Below are 2,343 nucleotides of genomic sequence, written 5' to 3'. Positions count from 1 at the left end.
AGCGATTCCGGGAAAAGCGAGGAAAGACACCGTCTACGATTTGCCGCACCCCCCACCCACCTCTTAGCATCTGGATTCTGTTCTCGTGGGGGGGCCACGGACCCTCCCTGCCACGATCTTTTTACTCTCCAGCACTCCTATCGTCTTCCCCCGTCTTCAGCCATCTGACTTTCCTAGGGGTATGTGTTTTGGGGGGTGGACGGCGACGGGGGGTATACTTTCCTTCTCGCGGCGGCAACCTGGTTCATATCTTATTCCTACAAGGTAGCGTCGCTTCAAGTCGCGTGGACATTGGGGCTTAATTTACCCCCCCACCCAAGCGATTTAATGGCTTTTAAGCAAAAGGACGAATACCTGGATTTCCACGGCAGGGATGAGGTTTGAAAATTGGGATTCACCCCCAGTTCACTTCCACTACCAACCCCTCTTTCTTGTGAGCCACTTCCACGGGTATCCAAACCTGGGGGGGAGGGGGGACGGGAGTATTAATGTGCTTCTCTATTTCTACACAGGGTCGGCTTCGCGAAGGACCGCTAGCCTCGGAGGGAAAGTAGAAACCAGTACAACTCAGGTCGCCCCCACCATTACTTCGGTGAGGGGGCAACGCTAAGAAGGGGATACTGGTGGGTAGGGGCCCAGTATAAGGGAGGGGGCTGGGTAGTCATCCCCAGAGGGACTCCGTGTCTTGGCGGGGAGAGAGAGAGGCGAGCCCCGGCTTCAGGGGAGGGGTTCCGGGGAGGGAGATGGGGGGGTGGCGACGACGGTAAGGGGGGCGGGAAGAAGGGGGAGTCACGCCCTGCCTGCAAGGGGAGCCTCCCTCAGGCCCCTGGGAGAAGGGGACTGAATGCGTCTGTTTTGTGCTGCCGGGCAGAGGAGATCTGGGGTCTCCAGATTTGCACACTGGATCGGCACCAGTGGCCTGAGAAAGTCAGGTCTGGGCATAAGGTGGAGAGCCTTGGAAGAAAGAGAGAGAACCCCTTGGCCCCGACTCACTGACCCTCTCCCTTCCTCAACCTCCCCTTTTGAGGGACGTCGAGGTGGGGGGGGGGGCGTGGGGCTCCTGCAGCCCCGCAGATTGAGCGCCTCCGCCTCTCCCGGGAGTCTAGCTTTTTGCCCGGCTTGCTGCAGCCACTGCTGCCTCCCTCTCCAGAATCCGCTCGGTCTTCTGAGCGATCCCCTCCTCCTCTCCTCCCCTCCCAGTGTCACCGGGGCTGCTTGGCTCTGCCCCCTTCGCCGCCGCTTGCTCCCTGCTTTCGTCCCTCCCTCTCTTGCAGGCTCCCTCCCTTCGCCTCCTCCTCCCCGTTCCCCCCAACCCGCGTAGGCGGCATTCTGGGAGTTGTAGTCCGATGGCGCGGGGGTTGGCGCCGCCTGCGGACCCAGCCGGACTCCACTTCCCGTCGAGCCCTGCGACCGGCACCCACTCCACCAGGCTTCGCTCGCACACAGACACACACACACACCGCTCTCCCCCTCACTCTTTCGCTCGCCGCGGCTGCTGCCAGTGTGTGGCTCTGTCTCTCCTCCGCTTTGCTGAGCCCTCCCTTCTTCCTCTCAGTTCCTAGAGTCCGACCGCCGCCGCCGCCGAGAGAGAGGAGAAGGAGGTCGGTGGTGATAAGGGGCGGAGGGGGGCATCAGATCTGGGCAGTATTAGGCGGGTGACGGTTAAGAGGGAGTAAGAGGGAGCCCGGGTGGCGGCCTGAGCCTCCCCGCGGAGCCGACCCGGGAACAGGTGCGTCTTTTTTCTCTCTCCCCCAACCCCTCCACCCCTTTTGACTCCCCGGCTTTTTCGTATCCCCCCACCCGCTTCTTTCTATCTTAAGCCTTTCTCCAACCCTGTCCCTTCTTCTCCCTGCGGCCGCTCGGCTTGCCCCCCGGGGGCGCCGTCCTCTTCGTGTCCCCGGACGTAGCGCTCCCTGGAGCTTGCTCTGTCTTCGCCCCTCCCTTCGGGACAGCTCCCCTCCACTTCCCACCTTAGTACCCCATCCCCTGCCTTGCCCTACCCCCTCCTCGACCCCCTTCTCTCTTAGCCAGGTGAGTCTTGTTCGCCACGATCCGAGAGAGTCTTCTTCCCGGCTGGGCGGGGGTCTCCATGGAAACGGGGGTCGGTTGATCCTGGGGGGGAAACCATAGGAATTACCCTACTCCTCGGAAAGGAAGGTGGAGGCTATGGTCTTGTTAACTACCTGACCCCAACCCTGGATCCAAGGATCCGACGATCTTCGCGAAGGGAGGCTGGCTAGCAGGGAAGGGCGAGAAAAGGCTTGTTTTTTTTTTGGGGGGGGGTGTCCGTGATGAAGTCTTGAAGAGACCAGGAGAAAATACCCTCCAACCTCAGAGGGGAGG

The 2,343-nt window shown here is 61.4% G+C and overlaps 1 protein-coding gene across 1 annotated transcript in view; it reads left to right on the top strand.

The window, feature by feature from the left end:
- The first annotated feature begins 1,425 nt into the window (after nt 1-1,425).
- Nucleotides 1,426-2,343, top strand: part of BCORL1 (BCL6 corepressor like 1) — a 76,111-nt gene continuing 75,193 nt past the window's right edge. The window contains exon 1 of the mRNA XM_017507522.2: nt 1,426-1,601. The gene's annotated coding sequence lies outside the window, so the exon portion shown is untranslated. The remainder of the gene's footprint in view (nt 1,602-2,343) is intronic.

Source organism: Cebus imitator, unplaced genomic scaffold (assembly GCF_001604975.1).
Source record: "Cebus imitator isolate Cc_AM_T3 unplaced genomic scaffold, Cebus_imitator-1.0 Scaffold376, whole genome shotgun sequence".
In the NCBI taxonomy this organism is placed as follows: Eukaryota; Metazoa; Chordata; class Mammalia; order Primates; family Cebidae; genus Cebus; species Cebus imitator.
The sequence above is the reverse complement of the archived record's forward strand: the minus strand, read 5'-3'. Positions and strand labels throughout refer to the sequence as shown.